The sequence below is a fragment of the Astatotilapia calliptera genome, chromosome 16, assembly GCF_964374335.1.
Source record: "Astatotilapia calliptera chromosome 16, fAstCal68.1, whole genome shotgun sequence".
Classification (NCBI taxonomy): domain Eukaryota; kingdom Metazoa; phylum Chordata; class Actinopteri; order Cichliformes; family Cichlidae; genus Astatotilapia; species Astatotilapia calliptera.
The window spans coordinates 21,706,551-21,732,876 of record NC_137437.1 but is presented as its reverse complement, the minus strand read 5'-3'; the positions used below and the strand labels follow the sequence as shown (position 1 = coordinate 21,732,876).

Sequence of the window (26,326 nt, the reverse complement as noted above, 5' to 3'; positions counted from 1 at the left end):
GTGTCCTATTTGGTCTTATCCACACTGTATTGCAGTCTGGCAGTTTTTTCGTGAAAGCATTTAACATTTAAGCTGGAAGAATATATTATTTGAATGTAATGAAATTATATGAATCACTAACCTCATTGTAGTCATCTCCAGGTGTGCAGTATAATAGGTGAGGGTTGACCAAAACTAAATATTTAGAAGTTAAATTCTCATTCTGTGTGACAGTTTGTACAGTGTGAACTCTCATCCCCCAAACCACTGCCCTGTTGCACAAATATTTGCATATTTTATTTCTTTGCTTTGATGCATTGTTTAGCAAATGTGTTAAACGATGTAAACGTGAGCCAACAGATCTGCAATACAAACATCTTTAGGGGAAGTGTCTGAATCAGGGGCGTAATTTCCAGGGAGGTTATGATCTCCCCAATAAAATTATGAATTATCTTGTATAAATAGGCTGTTAATTTTCTTTACTCATTTCAGTTATTACCAGCAAAATAGTTGCATGTTTAAGCATCTGGGAATTTACCCAGATTTATTTAGACAGAGATTTTGACCCCCTGCCCCCCCAAATGTTCAGCACAAAGTTACGCCGATGGTTTGAAAAGTTTAACCCACACAGCCCCCAATTTTAAACCAAATCACTGATAACAAATCGATATTAGCAATATAGGACTAATACTTTATCCTACAACTTTAGTATGTAGCCCAACTAAATAAAAATTTTAAGAAAAAGAGTAGATATTCTTCAAACATGCACTATGAAAAAACCCCGAATCAATATCTTAACTGGGGCCGCACAGCAAGAAGGTGCTGAGTCAAGTTAGGTCTCCCCTGCATAACTGGTTTTCCCTGTGTCAGTTGCACGTACCGGGCTGTTGAAATCATGGACAAAGAGTATCCCACATTCTTGATTTTTAGTTCACAAACACTTGTTGTAATGACTAACTACTCCTGACATTTTCCTGACAATAGACTGAATGCAAAAACATTGGATAAACCTATTTTTCTGAATAGAAATTTATAATAACTCTGAGTCAAATGGGTAATATTACATTCACAATACTTTCATTTTAATTTTCACTTATTGTCATTCATAATATATTTTAAAGATGTCTACAATATTTGTAATATAGAAGATATAAAATGATTCCATGAAAAGTACAATACCTTACAGTGTATACAAGTATGACTAGGTCATTGAATCAGTGCCTGTTGTGAGTCTCAAGTAAGTTGCCTGCAATGATATTTAAGGTCCAGCAGGTGTCAGTATGGAGCAAAACTGTGTCGACACAGTTTGGGGAATGTGCTGAAACGCTTCACGAGGCCTCATCTACCCATCACTAGGAAACAGTTGTCATGGTCCACCCTACTATATGCCACATTATGATAAACGCAAGAGTCCTACTTACCACTCTCTAAAGGGCTAAACTGAGAAGCTTTCCTGAAGAGATCTACAGTGCTTAGCTTCCTAATGCTCTCAGCCACCTTAGATGCCTCCTTCTGGTAGTGAAGCGCAGCTGTTTCTTATAAGCCCGCTAATTGTCAACTGGGAAGGTGTGGATGTTAGTGGTGCATTCCTGGACATCAGGTGAGATCCTACCCCAGAATCTACTTCACTACAAATTCATCTTGTGTAAACAATAACGTGGCGCACAGCTTGACGTGAAAGGCACATACCTTTGACATTGCCTGACACACACACACACATAAATGCAAAAAAGGAGTTTTGAAAAAATCTCCGTTTTCGGTGATTCGAAACGCCATTTAGGTGTGGACGAAACAGCTGCGTTTTCAAAAATACTCGTGTAGGTGTGAACATAGTGTAAAAGAGTTAGTCGTTTATTTTCTTACTACCTGTCATTTATTGCAGATTACTTGTATTAGCTTAATTGTTTACTAAATGTTTGAGGTGTGAAATAAACCACTATGGAGAAAAATATGGATGTGTGTGGTTGGAGGATGTGTGTGTGCGTGCGTGCGTGCGCGCGGGGGGTGGGCTCGATCATTTTTCTTGTAAAACAAAGGGGGGCCTAGCAAAAAAAGTTTGGGAACCTCTGGGTTAATTGGTTAATCCAAATTGCCCATAGGTGTGAATGGTTGTATGTCCCTGTGTGTTGGCCCTGCGACAGACTGGCGACCTGTCCAGAGTGTACCCTGCCTCTCGCCCTATGACAGCTGGGATAGGCTCCAGCATCCCCCGCGACCGTGAAAAGGATAAGCGGAAGTGAATGGATGGAATATCTGAACTGTCACGTCTATTTTATTTACAGCCCATAGCCTATGGAATCATGGAAACCTTGAAACGAAACTGAAAAAAAATATTGTAACTGAAATAAATGTATTGAAAAATCTTGTATCGAAACCAAAAAAAATTGATAGTGAAAAACAATTAATTGAAACTGTTTTCGCTTACAATTTTTTTTTCGGTTTCAATCCATTTTTCAGTGTCACTCTGCTGGCACTGGTTTGGCGTCCGGGTGCGCGCTGGGGGGGATTCCGGCCCGCATGTATTTGCCTACATTATAGAGGCCACTAGTGCTGACCAAGCTGCCATCTTTCTCTCTTCCCGTCTTTCAATGCCTGCTTCAATTTCAGCTTGACCCTCCAAACCGCAAGTAAGTAATAATTTTTTTGTCATCTTTCCTTGCTGTCCCACTGGACTGGACATTAGTTTAGTTTTTTTTAGCTAGGTATGGTGAAGTTGTGGTAAAATGCTGGTATTAGCCTATTCATCGTAGCAAGCTACCCTGAAGCTAATATTTGCTAAATTTAGGGACACCCGTGTCTCTTTAGGAGTTGGAGGCCGGTGTTGAATGGCCCAAGATCTCATCAACAGGCAGTGTTGGATGCACGTATTTAAAATACAAAATATGAGTAAATGTATCCGTTACAGTTACTGTTCAATAGGTGATATTGAGAATACAGTTAGTTTGTTGAAATAAATGGATTACATGGCGGTATTTTCCTGTTTCATATGTTAGGCTATGGTCTCTCTATTTTTGGTAATTCCACGCTGGTGGAAACCCAAACAAAACTCGCAATAAGAGCCTCTAAAAATTATTATACACAATGATTTAATATGAAGGCAATAGCAGAGTGTTACAGGCATCGCCCTAAACAATGTAGCCTCATGGGCAGTGTAGTCCGTGCTGCAGGGAGAATGGACTGCCATACCCGTTATGTGTCTGTGAGCGAGGGAGGGAGAAAAAGGAAAAGTACGAGCTGTTACGGAGCAGAAACGGGAGCTGGAAGCATGTAAATATAATAATAACCACTGCAGCCAAAAAGAGTGTCTGACGAGCCCAGCTGTAAGTAAGCTGTTAAGACTCGACTGTACATCGTGTTCGTGTTTTGGTCCGAAACAATAAGCAGCCTTTCAACGCCTCTCTCTGTCTCTCGCTAGCAAACTTGACCCAGACAACAAAGTAAAGCTAGTTTTCAGCTAGGAGCCCGACACGGACCTGACATATTAGCCAGAGGTCCCTTTACTACGGTTCGGAGCCGCGGACCTGTTTTATATATGCGCTGAATAGTTTTCTACACGAGATCGCTGCAAAAAGTGCAGCCTTACCTAATGTCCACCCTACTGTTACTCATTTATATTAAGATTTTAACATCTAGTTGGTATTGGTATGGCGAGTAGCCTTCAGTAATAGTAATAAATCACACAGCAATAGTACATTCATGTAGTTGTAAAGTATTCAGAATACATTACTTCTATAATCTTTGGCTGAATACATTTTAAAATTAACCTTCCCAACACTGTCAACAGGTTAGCACCTCATACCACAGTGCATCAAAGCAGTCTCATGAGTGCTGGGAAGGACAAGCCCAGAGCCCAAAACAGACAGTGCAGGAGATGACAAGGTTAGTAATTGTATGGTGAAAATTATACTTCTAGTTATCTTGATTGGCAAAAGAAAAGTAAATACAAAATCTGCTTCTCACATATACGGCATATAGGGCATTTCCAAGATTTTTTTTTTTTTTCCAAAACTTCTTCAATTTCTTTCATTACAGCTGTCTTGTGCCAGATGTTCTGTTGACCCACAGTGAGAGGAATCATTTCAGAAACACCAGGAAGACTGAAACTCGTCGCCGGGATCAAGCAGGGCTCGTGATCTTCACCAGCAGCTCCCTCACAAGAAGGATAAACCCAGCATTTCATGAACACTGATGGAGACCTTTGCTTTGTGTAATGTTAGAAGTACTCCGATAATCCTCAGAGGGTCTGGACTTTGACATAATATCATATCTTTAAGTCCTGTAGAAAGTTAAATATATGTTGTGCTCTCTGGTTACTCTGGTATGAATGACTCTGAATTACTTTATGATAAATAACACACTATTGTCAAAAAACAGGGAAAAAATTCCAGATCAAGTTTTTAGTTCAAATACAAGTAATAACCTTTGACTTTAATCAGGTTTTATTTAATTATGTCAGAGAAAACATCATGTGCTCTTCATGTAGCTGAGTACATTCAGTGTTTAAAACAGAAGTTGTGCAGGTCTGAGATCAGCAGTTTTCTGAAACACCAAACTGAGGTACTGTTAATGCTGATGTATAGTGACACAGTTACAGGGGTGATTAATCCTTTTGACTTTTTGTCTTTAAATTTATCAATAAAACAGCTGCAGCTTTCACTGACAGCACATGTGGTACTTTAACCTTTGTACTGTTTTCTTCAGTTAATTTTGGAGTTACTACTGTCGAGGAGGGAAATTATTTTACTGCTATTGGTAAATAATTGTCATTGCATTAATAATATAATTTGCAGCATGGATATTGCATTCAGGGGTAGAACAGTGTGTCTTTCAGAAAGGCTAAAAGTCACAGGCTGACAGGAAACAGGCTTGCAGAGAGTTTGCACAAGCAGGAAGTTATTTTAAGCAACAGTATGATCATTGCTTTAACAATGTAACAGATAGCTTTAAGAAGGCCTTAAGATGCTTATGCACACAGTTATTATGTTTAGTAGAGGTTCTTGATTAAAACATTTATTTAGTAAAAGTCATATCCATAGTTTCAGTTCGATTATTACATATACGAGAGTGGTTTCTGTCTCTCTGTCTGGTGAGGGGTCAGGAGCTAGTCGCGAGGTGAAACAGGGTGCAATTGTGGTTAGCACACAGACGCACACACACACACACTCAGTTAGAGAATCATTTATAGGTGAAAGTTTAATCATGTTTTGCTGATGTTGCAAAGAGCAGTTTGTCGCAGAACTGCTGCGAGCATCCGGCAGTGACAGGAAGCACCTGTTGTGAAGATAGGAGACAATTGTTCTTTTAAACTGTGTCAAAAGTCGTTGTGGTTTTGATTTGATCTATGTATAAAATGTGTCTGTGACGTATGAAGGGGCGTCAGTAAACAAACCCTGATGCTATAAAATATCTGTTCATGCTTTGATTGAGTCGAGGACTACTGGCTGTCTGCGTACAGAGTGTCTTCCCACGCGTGTATTCATTAAAATCATCGTTTGACTTCACCCGGCCGGATCGGTGTGGTTATTCTTCGATCACCTCTTGTACCCTTCCTCAATATTGAATCTTAACATTTGGGGGCTTCGTCCGGTTATTGGGGAAGGAGAGTTGGAGGTTTGGACGGAGAAATCCGGGGTCTTGGGTGGTCTGACGGGCAGACGTGAATTCCAGTGGTCTAAGTGAGTGGGCATAAGCCGGCTTATCCAAAAGGTAAGGCACTACCTGTTGAATTATTTCCAAAGTGTGCCAAATTGGATATGATAAAATTTAAGTCTACTCACTGAAATTACTGGTGGATGTCTGTTTTGATTTTGATGAAAAATCTCATGAGTTGATGCAGTTAGAGTTCTGCTAAGAAGAAATGAAAGTAGTTAAGAGTCTGATAAGAAAAGTTTAAATAATGGGTTGAAGTCCCAAAGAAATTGAGTTAGAGTCTCAAGTAGTTGGTAGGGAATTGGTTATTGTGTTGGTTAGAGTCCAAATTTGGTCATAAGAGTGGACCTGAGCGGTCAAATTGGCCACTAGGTTGCACCTGCCTCAGTTATACACTTGTTTCGGGTGTTGATTGTTGTTTCAAAGTATTATAAATTATTCTAGAACGGCAGTTCGAGTCTGCTAGGAAGCGCAGTTCTCGGAGGTAATGCTCCCTCCTGGCCGAGGACGCTTGGCCCTGACCTATCGGCGAATAGGGTTAGTACGGTTGGCAACCGGGGAGAACTTGGGAACCTCCAAAACAGCTAGGAGTTAGTCTCCTTACCGTTTGCAACGGTATCTGCGCTTTTTTGGACAGGAGAAGTTGGACTTCGGGCGTGTAACTTTAACTTAACACTTCGAGGTAAGCCTTGGCTGTGAAATGCCAAAAATAGAGCTTCAGGTAAAGTTTGGGTTGGTTGACGCTTTTAAATTGAGTTAGGGATTTTAGAAATGAGGCCAGAAACAGTTAAAGTCTTGATACTGGTTAATTGGTCGCAAAAAACTCAGGGAGTTTATCCGCTGGGCGGTTATTTTAAATTTGTCTAAAATTGTGTAGGCGCTAAAGCTGACAGATCTGACAGTAGTTGTAAATATAAGACGTCTTTGTAATAAGAGATCTCTGTGTGAAAGGAGTCTGAGGCAATGCTGCTGCTATTTTTAGACGGTGTGTGTGAGTGAAAATGCAAATGAGTAAGCAGTGAACTGTTTAAGCCACAGTTGGTTTTACAAATACTGCTGCAAACAGTGTTGAGTGTGTGTTTAAAATGCCATTTATGTTTAGTAAAGGACTATAAATAAAGTTTTGAGTTGCCGTAGGGGATGCATAGTAACTGACTGAGTTTGGATGTAGATATATATATATGTTGAGTGCACTGTATATACTTAAGACTAACACATCACTTTCAGTAGTAACTTTTCTCCAGCATTAGTTGCTGGTGGGTTTTATTTTTTCAATTTCTTGTGTGAATGCGGTGACTAGAAGGTTTTGAATGATGAATAAAGGTGTGAGAGGTATTTCTTTGGTGATGTAAAGTAGGATGTTTTAAAGTTTGAAAGTGTTTTTAATTTAAGAGATGCATGAGTGATGTTATAAGAGTTTAGTTTATTTAAAAGGTGTGTGTGAGAGGATTATGAAATCATTGTGTGAATGATGCTACATTTTAGGTCAAAAGTTAGTAGAATTACAGAGGGTTTGTAGATTGTAAATACAAAATAAGTTTGATTAGCCTGGAGAAACAGCAAAGCAGTTTGAGCTGCTCTGAGCAGCTGCGTGCGGTGTGTGTGTAACAGGAAATGGTGTGGGTGACAGGAAGTTTGCATGCTCATATAAGGTGATGTGTGAACAGGGGAAGTCTGAGAGAGAAGTGTGTGTGTAGGCAAAATGCAGAGTGTGTGCATGAAATAAGGGAGTATTGTTTTTTACATCAAGGTTTAGTAGAACTAAAGTAGAACGTCACAAACAAACAAAAGAAAATAAAATGAAGAGAGAAAATAATGTGGTTCCCTGACCGGGAGAGAAAATAACTGACAATTACATTAATGAATAGAAAACACACATACACAAAGTGCCATATGTGAAATTATTCTAGGAAGGAGTCAGAATTGAGATAGCTTATTATAGAGATAGTTTAACATAAGATGCAATGAAGGAAGCAGCTTACATTCCTTTAATTCCCAGAGCCAGTGTGTTCCCTCCCCTGCCCACTTGGGCCCCGTATCAGGCGAGTATGGAAGGCTGGATAGCCCATGACGGGTAAGATCCCACCTCGAAACCCTGGGACAACCTAAGGCAGGCACAGTCACGAATACTCTCGGACCTGACGGGTAAGACCGCTGGGCTAGGGTGGAGGTGGAAAGTGGCAAGTGGAGCCCTACCTTCTGGCTGAGGACAAGGAATGCTGCTATTTAAGGTAGGAAATCAGAATTTGGGTTAGTAAAGTTGGGGAGGAGAAAATTGACTGTTTAAAGGCAAAATTATGAAGGAGTCTGACACACTGTAAAAGCACCATATGCAAATTCACACACACAAACAGGAAATGCATTAAACTTATAAAGACAAGACAAGCTCATGGAGTTTAATGCATAGACACTGATTAAACCTGGCTAAGAACACAAACATATGCAATGAAGAACAGCTTGCTATTTTGTATGAATGATACAAGGGTGTGAATGCTTAATAAAATACATTTGAGTTTGTAATTGAGGAATAGAATAAGCCATATGACAAAGGGAGTTATGAAAACAAAAAAAGGGATTAAAGTAGTTTTAAAAAAAAGAGTGACTTAGGAGTGCTCTCGTACTGAGTGATCAACACTAGTGATCACTGTTGGAAGAAATAAAATGATTTAATGAGTTGGGAATGTTTAAACATATGTTTCTGTTGTTACAGCTTCTTGAGAGATGATTCAGTATGCAAATTAGCTGGAGTGTGTGGTGACGAAAGAACTTCCTGAGTGTGTGTGTGACTGTGACTTTCAGGAAGAGGAAGCATAGCAGAGACGAGAAGTGCAGATTGGGGTAGGAAATTTATAGTTTAGTGATATGTTGTTGTAAGGGGGATTTATGCTGAATTGAAGTATATTATAGAGCATAAGGGGGTGATTTTTGTGTGCAAATTGTGTGGTTTTAATGAGACTTTCGGTGTATTGAGGAGGTGAAATTATGTGGTGGCAAAACTTTTGTGCGTTTAAGGTTGTTGAGGTTGTTGTGGTGATGGGTTGATTTTGTCAGTTAGGTTTGGGTTGGTGTTTTTGTTTTTAATAGGGGGAGTTTTAGGAAACATGGACATGTCTAAAATTGGGCCCATTATTTTGTAACAGTGCACTTAGAGGAAACCTGTCAGGTGATTTTGTTTTGTTTTTATGAGCTAACAATCAGCTCTATTTTTCATTTCTGTTTTAAGCAGGCCTGCAACAGTGAATAACGGCGCTGAAAACTCTTGGGAGGAGCAAATATAAGGGGGCTTTCCAGATTACAATTGGCTGAGGAGAGAGCTACCTGTGGGGACTGATCAAGGTCGTAAGTCCCTGTAAAAAGGATTTTATGCGAGTCAATCCAGTCCAAAAGCATAAAGAAATATTTCCCTATGGAAAATAAAAATGACTGAGCTCATTTTGCTGAGGGTGGAGTATCTGATCGTGCGGGAAGCTCCACTATCAGCAAATATATGGTGTGACTGCATGTGAGTGAATGTGAGACTGTATGTGAGTAAGGATGAATTAATGTGGACAAACAATTTGTTTTTACCAGAGAAAATTTCTGTTTTGTTTTGTTGACTGGGGTTAGATTATGGGATTATAGTATATTGTTGGGAGAATGCCAAATGCCACTGTTCTGTTTTATGTTTATTTTTATGACATAGATTGGATCATGAGTGGGGAAAACTGAGCAGTTTTAAGTTTTGTATAGTATCTTGACACATGAAATGTATCAAGATAAAGGGGGGTTTAGGGTTTAATAATTTAATTGTTTAATAATTTAGGATCATTTTAGGACCTTTTGGGTTTTTGATCATTTGGATATGGTAAAACTGAAACTGTTATTTTTAAGTTAAGGTTAAAGGATTAAAAGTGAACTTGTCACGGTTTGCGAGGCAAGCCGTGTGGAGTTGTAGAAAAGGACCCAAAAGGCGGCAGCTCTGGTGCAGGTGAATATTTATTTACAACGGTGGAAAAACAAGAAACCGGAAACCTAAACTGGGTAAGCTAATAACACAAACCAGAAACGAGACGCAGGGAGATCGAGGGGAAACAACACAGACGAACCAGCAATTACCATAACAGAAGACACAACTTAAATACACCCAGAGAACACAGGGGATACTGATAAACATAACGAGACAGGGCAGGAGTGAACACAACATTACGCATACTGACGAGAGACTGTCAAAGTAAAACAGGAAGTACACAGAGGTTCAGACAGGAGGAGAGAAAGCACGGGGAGAACACAGACATAACAGGCTGGGGGAAACATGGAATAAACACAAAGAGAGACGAGAGCTCATAAATACACAGAGGGGCACAAGGGGGTAAGAGCCACAAAGGGAAAAAACACTTAGGGAACACCACAACAGGACACCTCAGAAAACCTGGCCTAAATAAGGAGCGAAAATACAAGGAACCAAGAATACTGGGCCAACATGGCCCAGGACCATGACAGAACTGAATCCTGTTTAGAAGATACAATGCCGGTTTTTCAAAGCTGTGAATAAATCTTAGAGGGAAAATTAGTGAGGGTTGAAGGAGTAGAACAGGTTTGATTTTTTGATTTTTAGAAGAAGTGGTTATAATGTAGGCTTACACATACAGATATTACATAGGTTTATCTTTAGGATAAAGGGGGAGCTTATACGGAGAAATGATTTTTATACATATTGCATTTTGTGCTTTTAAAGGAGTTGTGGCTCAAATTTGTCTCTGGAGGGTCACGAGCCTTTGGCTAGCGCTATGATTAGCCAATCTACTGTGAGGGTAATATGAGTACATGAAGGATTGCACACGCTTACAGACACAGAGTTAAGAAACACACATGACAGTATTGCTTCCAGGCAAAAGGCCTTAAATTCATTTAGCTTTTAACTGAACTTAAAGAAGGACCAAAGAGGAAGGAAAGCATATATTTTGGTTAAGTCTGATAAACTAGAATTAGGAGGTATTGTTACATTAAAAGGAGCAAAATGAAATAAAAAGGCTATACCAAAATGGGTTATAACATAGGAAATGTGAGGTTAAAATGAAGTTAACACATAGGAGTTGTTTCAAGGCAGCATTTACCTATGATGAAATGTATACAGGAGTAATTGCTTATATGCTTAAACTTAATTGATTAAAGTGGTTGTTTTCTTTTAGAGTAGAGGAACTTGCAGCAGCGACAATTTGTGCACAGGAGGTTGATGATCAGATAAGGGAAAATAGAGCGAGCAACCGGACGTGAAAGCAGGGCTCAAAGAGTTTTAAAGGGATGAGTAACGTTGAAGAGTATACATAAATACAAGTCAATAAGTTAAGAAGATAATTAGGATCAGGCTTTTGATTAAAGAGTCTCAGATAGGATAAGTTAGGGAGATGCAAGAAAAGGTGTTTTGTTTCCTTTGCAGAAGACCACAGGAGGGGCGAGGATCCTGGAGATCTCGAGGTTCGAGACCACCAGAGAAGGGTCTGCGTGAGGACACAATGTATTGTGACCTCTGGTTTTCCAGAGGTCAAAAGGGGGAGTGTCGAGGAGGGAAATTATTTTACTGCTATTGGTAAATAATTGTCATTGCATTAATAATATAATTTGCAGCATGGATATTGCATTCAGGGGTAGAACAGTGTGTGTCTTTCAGAAAGGCTAAAAGTCACAGGCTGACAGGAAACAGGCTTGCAGAGAGTTTGCACAAGCAGGAAGTTATTTTAAGCAACAGTATGATCATTGCTTTAACAATGTAACAGATAGCTTTAAGAAGGCCTTAAGATGCTTATGCACACAGTTATTATGTTTAGTAGAGGTTCTTGATTAAAACATTTATTTAGTAAAAGTCATATCCATAGTTTCAGTTCGATTATTACATATACGAGAGTGGTTTCTGTCTCTCTGTCTGGTGAGGGGTCAGGAGCTAGTCGCGAGGTGAAACAGGGTGCAATTGTGGTTAGCACACAGACGCACACACACACACACTCAGTTAGAGAATCATTTATAGGTGAAAGTTTAATCATGTTTTGCTGATGTTGCAAAGAGCAGTTTGTCGCAGAACTGCTGCGAGCATCCGGCAGTGACAGGAAGCACCTGTTGTGAAGATAGGAGACAATTGTTCTTTTAAACTGTGTCAAAAGTCGTTGTGGTTTTGATTTGATCTATGTATAAAATGTGTCTGTGACGTATGAAGGGGCGTCAGTAAACAAACCCTGATGCTATAAAATATCTGTTCATGCTTTGATTGAGTCGAGGACTACTGGCTGTCTGCGTACAGAGTGTCTTCCCACGCGTGTATTCATTAAAATCATCGTTTGACTTCACCCGGCCGGATCGGTGTGGTTATTCTTCGATCACCTCTTGTACCCTTCCTCAATATTGAATCTTAACACTACAAAGATTGAAGACATAGGATGATCTGTCTGCTGTCACTGGGTGGTGCTGAGGTCTGAATCTGAGGATGGCTCCTGTAATCACAAACAGAACAGAATCATCACAAACTGAATGTTACGGTTCGGCGTTGGCAGTGTATTGTTTTAGGCTTTTTGTTTTGGCGTGACTGTTATGTGTTTCCTGTTTTACTTTGAAATTCTGTGTTATCTTAGTGTTCAGTTTACGTTTCCTTGTCTCGTCAGGTCTTATTTGCCCCAGCCGTGTATCCCTCCTGTGGTCCATTCCCTAATTGCTCCTTCTATGTATTTAAGCCCTGTGTATGTCATGGTCGCGATCCCCCCGTTGTAAATAGTTTGGCGCCTTGTGTTTGGTGATGTAAATAAATGTCGTATCTTGCTTTAAATCTCGTCTTGGGATTATTTTTGTGGAAGTTGCACGCCGGTTGCCTAGGCCGGGGTGTAACACTGAAATATAAAGTTTATCTCAAATCTGAAATAGAGCTGATCCTTCTCTGTCCTCACACACTCGGGATCTGAAGTTGTTCAGTCCTACAGTTCTGCCGACAGCTGTTTATTTTTAATTTGTTTTAAAGGCCTTATATACTAACACATTTTCTAATATCATGTTTACCTTTGAGTTGTTGATGCTTTATAAATGGACATCTGCAAAGATGAGATGATGGAGCAGGTTTCAGTCGAGGTTCAGTCTGCTGCTGCATCCTGGTCACAACATACGGAGGTGTTATCAGCTCAGTATTGAACAAGAAATATTAATGTTTCAAGTTATTTGTCCTAAAGCAGCGGTCTCCAACCTTTTTTGCGCCACGGACCAGTTTATGCCCGACAATATTTTCACGGACCGACCTTTTAAGGTGTCGCGGATAAATACAACAAAATAAAACCAATACCGGTACCGAAAAAAAGATTTATTCATAACACACAAAAGACCCAGGAAAACCAAGTTAACGATAAAAACGATAACAAAATAACGCTGAAAACCCATAAAAACCCTGAAAACCATACATTTCACACCTGAGCCTCAACTCTCGCGGCCCGGTACCAAACGGCTCACGGACCGGTACCGGTCCGAGGCCCGGGGGTTGGGGACCGCTGTCCTAAAGGATGCAAGCTGTACAGAGTACTGCACATGTGACTTTGTGAACATAACTCATTAAAAATAATTCGGACAGTTTAACCTGAATATTTGTATCAAACTCAGTAAAAAAAATGCTATAAAAAAAAATCAGCGTGTGATTCTTACTCTGAATCTGAATAAGTACGCGGGACCACTGCGTGCAGTAAGACCATCTCTTTTACTTCCTGTATTACCATTCCCCCGGCATGCATTGCCAGTGCGTAACACGTAATTACACAATCAAACAATGAACACATACTGCCCATACAACAAATGTACCAGAGACAATTATGAATACACCACAATCAGATGAAAAATGTAACATTTTAACTTAAGCTGACAAGCGGAAGTAGTTGGTTTCAGTACATAAGTATCGGGCTTTGCTATTTAATCCATAGCTATTGACTAATGAGGGGTTACTGAAGGTTTTTAAAAGTTGGCGTTAATGTCCTTCCACATGTGGAAAGCGACAGAAAACATGCTGCTGTTTGCACATATTTAATAATCAGCTCTGCACAGGAGCAGAAGCAGAGTCCAGCCTGTTGCTCTTACAGTATAATACTCATAATAAAAGTACCAGAGACAATTATGAATACACCACATCTCGCCTTTTAAACAAAAACAGAATATTACTTTTCTCAGGACAGAACTTCCAACCAGACTACCTCTTGATTCTTTTTTTTTTCTCTTTTTCAAAGCCATACAAGAACATCTGGCAAACAATCTGCATTACATTTTTAACCTTTTCTTTTTCTTTTCTTTTTTTGACAACTCTCTTTAGATTTATTTTACTGTGCTCTACAAAACCATTATAACACAGTTATATAACAACAACCTTTTTTTTTTTTTTTTTTCTCTTACAGATCTAACTTTTTAGGTTTGACTATTGGCCTCCCTGACTTGGTTCTGACCACATCAGTGTTAACAGGTGTAGCAGGGATCACACTGGGTGTTTGAGGCTTCTGCAACACAGGCACATTAGCAGGTTCATGCACAGGTGAACTTAAAGGAATCAAATACACACGATTACGCCTCACAGTCCCTTGTGGTAACTCCACTGTTTATGATCGGGGTGTAGAGTGATTTTGGATAAGAGTGCCTGTAGTTTTGACATCAGTCGCCCAAACTTGCTCTCCTGGGGACAGGCTGCATAAAGGTTTTGCGCGGTGGCGCCTGTTGAAGTTTGCCATCTCCATCATCCTCTTCTCCCTTTCCTTTTGAGTGAGCAGTGCGTTGTCCGGCAGTGTAGGCTCCAGCTGCGATGGAAGCATCGGCAGTGTGGTTCGCAGACGTCTGCCCATTAAAAGCTCTGCAGGGCTGTATCCGGACTGCAGTGGTGTAGCTCTATAGGCAAGAAGAGCTAGATAAGGATCAGCTGCTTTTTTCAGAAGATTTTTTACAGTCTGCACAGCACGTTCTGCTTCTCCATTACTTTGCGGAAACTTGGGACTGCTTGTGATGTGTTTAAAGCCGTATGCTGCTGCAAAGTCTGTAAAGATTTGACCTGAATACTGTGGCCCATTATCAGACATGAGGACCTCTGGGATGCCATGACGGGCAAAGAAAGATTTCAGGTGAGTAATGACGTCGTTTGATTTTGTCCTGTTTAACAAAGCAATCTCAACAAATCTAGAGTGATAGTCAACAGCGATAAGGTAAGTTTTCCCTCCCAGCTCGAAAAGATCTGTGCCCACTCTCTGCCATGGGCGGGCAGGGTATTCTGTTGGCATGAGTGGCTCACTGTTATTGTGTCTTTCTTGAATACACGTTTTGCCCTTGAGCACAATCTCAGAGATTTGTTGACTCAGCCCGGGCCACCACACTGTTTGGTGTGCACGAGCTTTACATTTTACAACACCTTGGTGTCCTTCGTGTAGTTTTTCCAGCACCTCGTTTCTCATTGCTGAAGGAATGATAAGCCGTGTGTCTTTTAACAAAAGGCTGTCTTCAACAGTGAGCGTGGCTCGGTCAGGCCAGTAATTTCGCAGTAAAGGCTCTTGTTTTGCATGTTCTGGCCAGCCTTCGGTGCACATGTCCATGACGCGAGCACACACACTGTCGCTTTTCAGTTGTTCCTTCAGTGTTTGCATATATGATGAACTGACAGGCATGTTTGCTACAATACTGTCCACATATATGTCTGTGCTTTCCATTAGCTCTTTGTCTGACAGGTTCATTGGTTTTTTTCTGAGGTGAGCGGGACAAAGTATCTGCTGTCCAGAGCGATTTCCCTGGGGCGTACTGCACAGTGTACGAGTAACGCATGAGTCTCATTCTGAATCGCTGGATCCTGGGTGGCAAGAGATCCAGAGCTTGTCCTCCCAGTAAGGAAACGAGAGGTTTGTGGTCCGTTTCAAGACAAAAATGTTTACCAATCAGGAAATCACGAAAACACTCACACGCCCATGTTGATGCCAGTGCCTCTTTTTCCACTTGTGCGTATCGTGGTTCAGTAGGAGAAAGGGACCTCGATGCATACGCTACTGGTCGCCATCCTTCTTCCCACAGCTGCAAAAGAACACCTCCGAGACCATAGGATGAAGCATCTGCTGATACTTTATTGTCTCTGTTGGGGTCATACATTGCGAGCACTGGGGGTGAGGTCAGGGCATCTCGTAATGTTTTGAAAGCTCTCGCTTGGTCAGTTCCCCAATACCATGCGTTCTTTTTGGAAAGAAGATCTCGCAGGGCTTTGTCTTTTTCAGCTAAATGGGGGATGAACTTGCCCACTTGATTCACCATGCCCAGAAAACTGTGCAACTCTGACACATTAGTTGGCTCTGTCATTTCTGTAATTGCCTCCGTTTTCTTCGGGTCAGGACTGATACCTGTATCCGCTATGATGTGACCCAAGAAAGCAACCTTGCTCTGGGAGAGCTCGCATTTTTCAACATTCAGCGTTATGCCTGCTTTTTCCAGTCTTTGCAGTGTAGCATGGCGACGGGAATCATGCTCCTGATGGTTACGTCCCCACACCAACACATCGTTAATGTGACACACCACTCCTTCGAGACCCTCGATGACCTCCGCCATCATGCGCTGAAAGTGTTCGGGCGCTGAGTTGATCCCAAACGGTAGGCGGTTAAAGTGGAACCGCCCAAAGGGTGTGATGAAGGTGGTGAGTTTGGCAGACTCATCGGACAGGGGAATCTGCCAGAAGCCCATGTTGGCATCCAGTTTGCTAAACACTTTGGCTCCTGCGAGCATTCCTAGACTTTGTTCAACCGATGGCAGCACATATTTTTCACTGCACACATACTCATTTAGTCCGGTAAAGTCTACGCAAAGTCTTAGCCTAGGGCTGTTTTTCTTTGGAACAACAACCATGCCGGCACACCAATCCGTTGGTTCCTCAACTCGGGTAATGACACCAAGCTCTTCCATTCATTGGAGTTCCTCCTTTACCCTTCCCATTAGAGGCAGAGGAATCCTTCGCGGAGTTTTGAGTGAGTACGGCACAGCATTCGGTTTGAGTTTAATGTGATAGGCCCGCTGCACTTTCCCTAGACCATTGCAAAGTTTAGGGTAAGTAGTCTTCAGAGTGTGCATTGAAACCGCGTCAACTCACACCAGCAGGCCAAGAGCTGTAATGGCGGGCAGGCCTAGCAGTGGAGTGCTCAGGTTTCTTATAACATAGACCTTCTCTGTTGTCTGTTTCGCTCCATAGTTGAGCTGTAGCTTTGTAAAACCTGCAACGTCCAGTGGTGTTTTTCCAGGGCCTAACAAAGGTTTTTCTGGCTGCTGGAGAACTGGTCTGTGTTCGTTAGCAAAAATCTTTGATAAGTCCGAGTCAGCAATTACAGTCACATCTGCTCCAGTATCCAATTTGAAAGTGATTTTTGCATCTTTCACTTGTATGATGGCTGTCCACGCCTGGCCGTCACTTGAAACTGAGCCTAGGAAGAAACCTTGCTCCTCTTCCTCCTCAATACTTTGCACTGTCTTGCTTTGTCTGCAGAGTCGCTGGTAGTGACCTTTTTTTTCCACATAAATGACATTTTGCATCATTTTCTGGGCACTCAGGTTTCGGATGTGGAGAGCCTCCGCACTTGTAGCATTTATTACTTTGTCTCTTGCTATATTGCTGTTGTGTTTTGACAGTTTTATTTTTGAACATGTTGAACTTTGTTTTGTCGTGCTTTTGTATCACTCTGTCAACTGTTTTTGCATTTACATGCATTACATTTGTTTCACTTCTCAAAGCTGACGGTTGCTTTTTGATTTCTTCTGACTGCCTGGCCATTTTTATAGCTTTATCCAAGTCCAAGTCTTTTTCCATCTGCATGCGCTCAGACAGCCTCGTGTCGGCCAAGCCCACTACTATTCTGTCTCTTATCAGTTCATCATGGAGCGGTCCGTAGTTACAGTGCTCTGCTAATGCATGCAAAGCAGTCACGAATGCATCAACAGTCTCATTCGGCTCTTGTTTGCGCATATTAAAACATGCGCGCTCATAAACAACATTTTTCCTGACAATGAAAAAGTTGTGGAAGCTATCTCTCACTTTAGCATAGTCCCGTTGGTCTACATCACTTAACTTTAGTCCTCTCAGGACGTCATCCGCTTCGTCTCCCATACAATATATGAGAGTGTTCACTTGGTTTTCCTCCGAGCTCGCAGACAGATTACTTGCCTGACGGAATCTCTCGAAGCGACGGACCCATCTTGTCCATTCGTGTGGTTTGGAAAAATCAAAGGGCTCCGGTGGTTGGATGCTAAACGTAGCATTGGGAGTGCTAGCCGCGGTGCTAACTCCTGCCCTCGGACGATCGTCTACGTCGTCATTCGGCATTTTGTTTCCACCTTCCCCTTCTCCTCACACTCAGCAGATGTATGGAGTCTTACAAGTCACACAGCACTTCTGACACCATGTGTGATTCTTACTCTGAATCTGAATAAGTACGCGGGACCACTGTGTGTGGTAAGACCATCTCTTTTACTTCCTGTATTACCATTCCCCCGGCATGCATTGCCAGTGCGTAACACGTAATTACACAATCAAACAATGAACACATACTGCCCATACAACAAATGTACCAGAGACAATTATGAATACACCACAATCAGATGAAAAATGTAACATTTTAACTTAAGCTGACAAGCGGAAGTAGTTGGTTTCAGTACATAAGTATCGGGCTTTGCTATTTAATCCATAGCTATTGACTAATGAGGGGTTACTGAAGGTTTTTAAAAGTTGGCGTTAATGTCCTTCCACATGTGGAAAGCGACAGAAAACATGCTGCTGTTTGCACATATTTAATAATCAGCTCTGCACAGGAGCAGAAGCAGAGTCCAGCCTGTTGCTCTTACAGTATAATACTCATAATAAAAGTACAGTAACCGTGGTTAGTCACTAAGCAGCCCGGTGCGTTTCTCTTGATTTCTTTAGTCATGGTAAATTCATTCACCTGCAGGGGTTAGCTAAACAAACTTTACAAAACAAGTTTCTCCGAAAGCCGAGTGCTCATTTTAGCTAGCTAAGGACCTAAATTATGGATTATCTTAAAAAACACATTTAATTTACCAAAAATATTGCGGTGGGGCCTCAGGTCCTCCTGTCCGGTAGTCCAATTTACTGAAGAACACCTCAGGCTGTCACTTTGAAATAGTCGGTAATGTAAACGCTGGACCTCTCAGCATCTGCCATTCCCGAACAGACACGTGCAAGTTTGTCCGTGACCGCAGCCGCGTCGTCAGTGTTTTCTCCAGTCATTGGTCAGCATTATAATATATGCAAATACATGCGGGTCGGAATCCCCGCCCTCCCAGCGCGCCCCCGGACGCCAAAACAGTGCCAGCAGAGTGAAACTGAAAAATGGTTTGAAACCGAAAAATGGATTGAAACCGGAAAAAAAAAATTGTAAGCGAAAACAAAAAAAATTACAGTTTCAATTAATTGTTTTTCACTATCAATTTTTTTTCCCGGTTTCAATACAACATTTTTCAGTACATTTATTTCAGTTACAATATTTTTTTTCAGTTTCAATATTTTTTTCGGTTTCGTTTCAAGTTGGCATCGTTCTGATTCCATAGAAGAGCAAAGACGTGGAGCCGTTACCGACATGGTGAGCTGAGCTCAGAGTGAATGAAAACATGATCCATAACAGCTGCGCTGTTCCTGTAATCACCACTAAAACCTTTACTGGGAAAATGTTAGCGGGAGTTATTCATCAAAGCACCTCATCAAGAAACGCTGAGACGAAGAAAAGCAAATTTTGTTGATGCTCCATCCACTGCCCTTTGTTTTTTACACAGCGAAAAATCTCCAGTAAGCCTCAAGATGTCGTATTAAAATATGCAGATGAACAAACAGGGGGGAGTCTAAAGGCATATTAATTTCAAAGCTTTCTTAACATTTTTCAGATTGAAAGTGAAATATATAATATATTTTTTAATGTATGAAATTTTATTAAATGGCATTAATATTTTAAAATATAAAAAAGAGATTTATTAGGCTGGACACTGAATTATCATTAATATTAATTAATGTGTAAAACATCATAATGTCTGTTTTCAGCAACACAAAAAAAATTGCCTCCTATTAAGAGACAACAGAGAAAAGGTCACTTGTTTATGCCTTAGTTTAGATTATTTTCTTTGACTTTGACCTTTGACTGTACTTGATATTATTTATAGATTTTTGCCTTTTCTGTTTTCTTTAAAAAATGTGATATGGGATGGGATGTACATTCAATCAAAGGGTTTAGTTTTTGCTTTTATTGTTGTTTTTTGACATATGTTGCATGCAGTTGAAATCTATCACAAACCACCTCTTATCTCATCTAAGTACAAAAACACACTTTGAGGTCATACAAAATTAAATATTAAAGATTGGTTACTGATAAACTAAAGAAGTGATACTGAAGCTTTGAAGTGGCTCATATCTTAAGCTGTGCATAATGAGCTGTACGCTGACAGAATGATGCATTCCTGTTTAGAGGTTACTCACTGCAGGCTGAGCTACAGGAAATCAAAGTTTATTTTATGTTTGCAGAAAATCATGTTTCTGCTTTTTAATTCCCTTTATACAGTATTGGTTTATTTATATAATACAGCAGCTGGATCTTTAGCTAGCAACTCACCATGCGACAAAATGCAACCAAACAGTTTGTCTACTTACTGATGTTTGTTAAGCTGAGAAATGCTGAATTACCTGCCAGTTAAAAAGAAACATCACTCACTTCATGCTTCCACCTCTTCTGTAGAGTTAGCTAGATGCTGAAGTAGTGTAAACACAACTTACAGTCACCTGCACTTTCTTAAACGCTATAAATGATGCTCTTGAACCTAAAGTAACAAGTCCATTTTGAAAATGTAGTAGAAAGTACAGATATTTGTTTATAAAGGTAGGGAGTAAAATTAAAGAGTTATCAGAAAAATGAATACTCCAGTAATGTACAGATAAAAAAAAGTGTTTCTACTTCGTTATTTCTGCCCTCTGACAACAAAACACCACTTTCTACAGTACAATATTATTTATTCAAATACTGTTCGTGAGCGTATTGGATTACGGTGTGGTCAAACACTACCTGTTTATGCCCTGTCCTTATCTTCAACATCATGCTGCTCTGTTGTATCATAATTGCTCCTTGGGGATAAATAAAGTCTTTCTGATTCTGACTACTTTTACAACATCAACAACATCAACAAAAAAAACCCTGTAGAATGAAGGAGGGCATCACATAAAAGCTTCCAGTTCATCAAATCTGACTGAGCAGTCCTTACCTTTAAAAACAATCACTTTTCTTCCTTGGTAAATGGCCTGCATTTGTATAGCGCTTTTCTAGTCCCTAAGGACCCCAAAGCGCTTCACACTACATTCAGTCATTCACCCATTCACACACACTGGCGATGGCAAGCTACATTGTAGCCACAGCTGCCCTGGGGCACACTGACAGAGGGGAGGCTGCCGGACACTGGCGCCACCGGGCCCTCTGACCACCACCAGTAGGCAAACATGGGGTTAGTATCTTGCCCAAGGATATTTGGCATGCAGCCAGGAGGCAGCCTGGGATCGAACCACCGACCTTCTGATTAGTGGCTGACCTGCTCTGCCACCTGAGCTACAGCCACCCATCCTTGCCTGTTCTGTATTATATGTTTCTTAATCTCTGGTGAAGTTATAGCACATTTTCTAAAAAAGTAACTTTTAGCTGCCCCCTTATTAATAGGGGGTCATCCCCTATATATGATGTGTTAGATTTTTACACCAGATGTAAACTGCTACACAATAGAGCTACTATCTGACTTTCTCCCAAGGAAATAAAGCAGCTGTACCTTTAGCTTACAGACAGATTGTGCAACACACTGAACAGAAACAGTGTGTGCGTTTTTTGATATTTGTTGAGCTGTTTGAAATTTGCTTCCGTGTTTAATTGCCACTTAAAAAAACATTACTCCCTTTTATCCTCTTGTGTGACCCTAGAGAGATGCGTAAGTGCAATGACCACAAGCTACTCAGATCAGTACTAAAACGCTGTTCTGGATCATTCCAGCCCACTTTAACCCCTGAATGTACTTCTATAAATGATGCATAAATTATGTGTGTGTGTGTGTGTGGGGGGGGGGGTTGTTTGTTGGTTTTTTTCCCTTTTTCTTTTCTTCATTGAGATAACAACTGGTGATGGATACACTAGAGGCTGTCTTTTATACGTTGTGGCTTCCTCCATTTAGGTTCAAATTAGTGTGATGCTTGAAAGTGTCCAGTGAAGCGCAATTACTCCCAGCAAATGTCTTAAACCTAAAGTACAAAGTAACAAAGTATTTGTATTTCATTATTACCCATTTCTGCTCTTGGAGAAAGAGAGTACATTCAAACTCGAAGCTTTTTTTTTGTTGCCTTTCGTTTCACACACACATTAAACCACAAAGGTAAAACTGAGTAACGAGGACAATTGATAGACCATTGAGTTTGTGACAATTGCGATTGCATTTGTATCATGCTAAAGCCAGAGAGAGGAACCCAGACAGATAGTAAGCAATCTGTGGGGCTTTTTAGTTCAGCTCAATTGAACCTCAACTTCAGTTCAATTACATTTTATTTATATAGCACCAAATCACAACCCCAGCATTCATATTTAATAGTGCATAGGTATTTCTAACACATCGTACCAGTCAGACCTATTAGTAGATCTAATTTTACCACAGCTGAAAGGAACTTGACAGGTGCATGACAGCTCATAATACCCCCAGTTTTCCTCCAATCAAAGAAGAGAAACAAACCTACCTTCCTCTATTCTACATTAAAACAATTGGTCAGTAAAAATCTGTTGAATTGCAAGTGATTAGTGAGAGGCAAGCCATAACATAACAAGTTTTCATTTGCATCTTTTAGCCAAATAATGGATGTAAAGACAATATAACTCTGCTGTTTATGCTGTTCTGTTTATCATATATTTTCTAACCCTACAGACTTTTTTCTTGTTGGAAGCTAGCTGTTCATTCTGAAGGTGTAGCAAGATGCAAAATGTGGCACAGTTGTTTATGCCACCAAGTCCAGACAGCTTCCGTCCCTTTAGTCGCGAGTCCCTTAAAGCCATCGAAAAACGGATTGCTGAAGAGAATGCCAAGAAACCCAAACAAAAGAAGGAAGAATGCAAAAATAAAATTAAGCTTACACCCAGCCGTGACCTAAAGGAAGGCAAATCACTCCCCCTTGTATATGGGGACATTCCAGATGGCCTGGTGTCGATACCACTGGAGGACCTGGATCCCTACTACAATAATCAGAAGGTAGGTTTGTTTGAATTTAACCTTGAGCACTAAGCTCAAAGTTTAGATCACTGCTCTGAACACAAGAGAATCAGGATTGGATTGTGCCTCATAAGGAAGAAGGCTATTGTGACAAAGAAAACATTTTTCCATTTAGATTAAGTCATCATTTGTGACACTGCATGCAGGTATTATTATGGTACTTTTGGCTTTAAAATGTAAAAATGATTTTAATGACATTTGTCATCAATATATAAAGGTGCTTATTAATTATTGCTGACATTTAGTAAGCAAGATATAACTACTCTTATATCTTAGTCAGCTGGCAGTAGTGTGCAAAAGTCTTGAACCACACTTGATTACCACTGCAAAGGAGGTAATGTTTTTGATATGTGCATGTGTCATTCTGTCTGTAAACACTTTTGATCTGACTCTGTTTTAATATTGATCTGAAGGTTAAAATAAAAATACTGCTTTAAAGAGCTATTTAAAATTCAAAACTACATTTCTTGCTGGCACTGATTGTATTGACAAAATATAGGTATACAGGGAATGATACTGTCATGGTCCTGGGTCATTTTGACCCAGTGTTCTTAGTTTTCCTGTGGTATTGTATTTTGTTCCTTATGTTCATTGGATTGTTTGGTTTGGTATTTGGATTCCCCCTGTGTCCATGCTTTTATTGTGGTGTTTGTTATGGTACCGTGTTCCCGTCCTTTGTGTTCTGTGTTCTCCTCATCCCCTTGTGTATTCATCCTTGTTCTCTGCCTCTCTCTCTCTCGGCCTCTTTCTCTGTGTACTGTGTTGTGTTTAAGGTCCACATCTTGGTGTCAGTATTTTCAGTTTCGTGTCCTCCCTGCTCGGTCATGAGTAATTGTCCTCAGCTGTGTTCCCCGTGTGTTCCCACTTCCCTCATTACCTTCTGTGTATTTATGTCAGAGTATCCCTTTGTTCCGTGTTGCGTTGTCCCTCTAGGTCAGGGGTGTCAAATTCAAATACACAGTGGGCCAAAATTCAAAACTGGAACAAAGTCGCGGGCTAACATTAATATTTATTGGAAAAAAAAAAATCTTCCTCTAGATATAAGAATGAATCTTTTCTTATGGACTCAAACACGTTTTGCTGAAAAACTGAATATGGAACAAGCAAAGCTTAATACTAAACAATATATATATTAACTGTATAATACCAGTAGGCCAGCTCTAATAGTAATTTGGTATGGCTTCGCGGGCCAAATGTAATTAGGGACAGAGTTTGACACCTATGCTCTAGGTTGTGTGCGTTCCCCTGTGACTTCCCAGCGCCTCAGCTTTAGTTTCTCCCAGTATAGTTTTGTATCACTTCTTATGTTCCTATTAATAAAGACCTGCCTTTTGAGTTTATCCCGCGTGTCTTGAGCCGTGCATTTGGGTCCTCTCTTGCCTTCACATAGCCGCCGCATGACAGATACATGGTAATATCACATTACTTTGACCTTATTTGACCTCTAATTAGAGGTCAGATGTTTGAACTTTCATAAAATGTTTATATTAGCAAAATTTAGGAAAGGACACTAGTATATGGGGATTCTAAATTTCACATTACTCCATACTTTATGTGACCTCTGATCTCACTTTTATGTTTTCATCATTTTACATCATGTGATATAGAATGTATTATATTTATAAAGAAAGTATTGTCAGCGAAAGAAAATTAGTCTACATAGATTAAAAAAGAATAGAAAATAAGTATGCTTTACATTATGCCAAGTATATTAAAATGTGTTTCAACAGGGCAAATAACAAATGGCTGCACTATGTACTTGCTTTTACCACACTAAAAACATCTTAAAATACATTTAAAAAGAAGAAAGAAAATAAAATGAAGATGTACAAACATAATGCGGTTTCCTTAATAGTAAATAACTGCACAGAGCTGCCTTAGTGGAGGTTTGGACTTTTTGCTTTCAAGGAATCAGACTTTCTTGTCACTTGTAATTCTTGCAAGTGGTGTTGAGCAATAGTTCTCAAGGCTTCCTGAAAATTTTTCTTTGGTCATTGGCTGGTTTTACACTCATTTTCAAAAAAATCCAAACCTATATGGCCATGTATGAAAAACAGATTGCCCCCTAAACTTAATAACTGATGACAAAATTACCCCAAGAGCGCATCGATCATTCATGAAAGAGGTCACAAAAGACCCCAGAATACATCCAAAGAACCGCAAGTCTTATTTTCCCCACTTAAGGTCAGTGTTTATGACTCCACCATAAGAATAGAAAAAGAATAAAACAGAATAGCTCTTTATTGTCATTGTACATGTACAATGAATTTATGGGTGTTCCAAGCAAACTGTGCAAAAATTCAATATAAATAGTAAGGTGAGGAATAAATAACAAACAGGAGAGATACACACAATCAAGAGGAAAATATACAAACTAGAGGAATATATGCAGGGGTGTCTTCAAAATGCCTTGGAAATAGTGACAAGGTTTGAGTATAAAGTCCATGTGTAGGTGCCTTGAGTGATGGAGAGTTACTCAGACCGTGGCTCAGATTGCTTTCTTTTCATCATCACCCTTCACCTCCATTTGTCACGTCACATCTGCCCTTAACAAATAGGAAAAAATCCAGCCAGAATAAATCCTGACACAGGACCTGAGCAAAGCATCTGGTTGTTGACTTCATAAACAGCCATCTGTAAAACATGGTGAAGTCTCTGTCAGAGCTACATTTCAGCCAGTGGTGGTGGAGATCTTGTCAAATTTAATGTAATTATGAACACAGAAATGTGCTGACAGATTTTCTTATACCTTCCTATACCATCTGGAAAGCGCATGACTAGTAATCATTCACATTTTTCTGCATGACAATGATCCCAAACACACTAACAATGAAGTAAAAGCATACCCAGATTGGAAAACACACAGTGAAATACTATCAGGTCTCCTAGGAGCCCAAAGCTTAAGATTACTGAAGCAGTTTGGGATCATCTTGACAGAACAGAAGAAAAAGCAGCCAACATCCAAAGAAGAGCATTGGAAGCTCCCTCAAGAACTATGTCTGAAGACTACTTAAAGCAATTCCAATGAAAGCTTGCCTAAGACATTTCAAGCTGTAAAATAAAGGTGGTCATACCAAATATTGACAAACTTGCCTTATATATTGTATTTCTATATATGTTTGCAGATGTCTCAATAAATCTCTCAATATTTAAAAATTTTAAATATAAAAAGTGGCTCAACACTTTTGCAAGTATTATATGTTATATAGATGTAAATTATAATGATACAATGCAAGACAGCGAAAGAGTATCCATATGTATAAGAGTATAAAGATGTATAAATGTCTGTCTTTTCTCTCCCAGACTTTCATTGTATTAAACAAAGGAAAGGTCATTTTTCGCTTCAATGCCAGTGCAGCCTTGTACCTCCTGAGTGCCTTCAACCCTCTACGAAGGCTATCAATTCAGATTCTAGTACACTCAT

The 26,326-nt window shown here is 40.1% G+C and overlaps 1 protein-coding gene and 3 long non-coding RNA genes across 7 annotated transcripts in view; 2 read left to right on the top strand and 2 right to left on the bottom strand.

The window, feature by feature from the left end:
• cobll1b (cordon-bleu WH2 repeat protein-like 1b) overlaps positions 1-1,531 on the bottom strand; it is a 25,284-nt gene extending 23,753 nt beyond the window's left edge. For all 4 annotated transcript variants that reach the window (XM_080291106.1, XM_080291108.1, XM_026145857.2 and 1 more), the window contains exon 1: positions 1,401-1,531. The gene's annotated coding sequence lies outside the window, so the exon portion shown is untranslated. The remainder of the gene's footprint in view (positions 1-1,400) is intronic.
• Positions 1,445-26,326, top strand: LOC145419295 (uncharacterized). The gene is made up of 3 exons (XR_013902499.1): positions 1,445-1,579; positions 22,561-22,881; positions 26,206-26,326. It is a non-coding gene; the product is annotated as an uncharacterized LOC145419295 (long non-coding RNA).
• LOC145421198 (uncharacterized) lies at positions 2,206-4,659 on the top strand. Its single transcript, XR_013902501.1, has 2 exons — positions 2,206-3,858; positions 4,012-4,659. It is a non-coding gene; the product is annotated as an uncharacterized LOC145421198 (long non-coding RNA).
• On the bottom strand, positions 12,013-19,063 carry LOC145421197 (uncharacterized). Its single transcript, XR_013902500.1, has 3 exons — positions 18,674-19,063; positions 12,646-12,734; positions 12,013-12,089 (listed from the first exon to the last, which is right to left on the bottom strand). It is a non-coding gene; the product is annotated as an uncharacterized LOC145421197 (long non-coding RNA).